We start from the raw sequence: 344 nt of genomic DNA on the forward strand, positions 1-344 counted from the left end.
GTCCGTTCCATGGCTGAGAGTGGACCGTCCGTTCTGCTGTCATGGACCGTCCGTTCCGCCAACTGCAGACCGTCCGTTCTGTGTTGTTTCAGCTTGAAACGTCCGTTCTGACTTCTGAAGTCGGTCCGCTCGTTCTGCGAAGCATGGAACGTCCATTCTATTTCTAGAACGGACAGTCCAAGGTCCAGATTCCGAAATTTTTCGTTTTCTAGGTCCGATTACGCAATCGTTGCTTAATCTGATCAACTGTGACTCAAATAACATGATTTATTCTTATGGATGGTCCATAGTGAAAGAATGCATGTGACTTAATCAAAATATTGGATATGCTTGATTGAGTGGGA

Source organism: Tarenaya hassleriana, unplaced genomic scaffold (genome assembly GCF_000463585.1).
Source record: "Tarenaya hassleriana unplaced genomic scaffold, ASM46358v1 Cleome125, whole genome shotgun sequence".
Classification (NCBI taxonomy): Eukaryota; Viridiplantae; Streptophyta; class Magnoliopsida; order Brassicales; family Cleomaceae; genus Tarenaya; species Tarenaya hassleriana.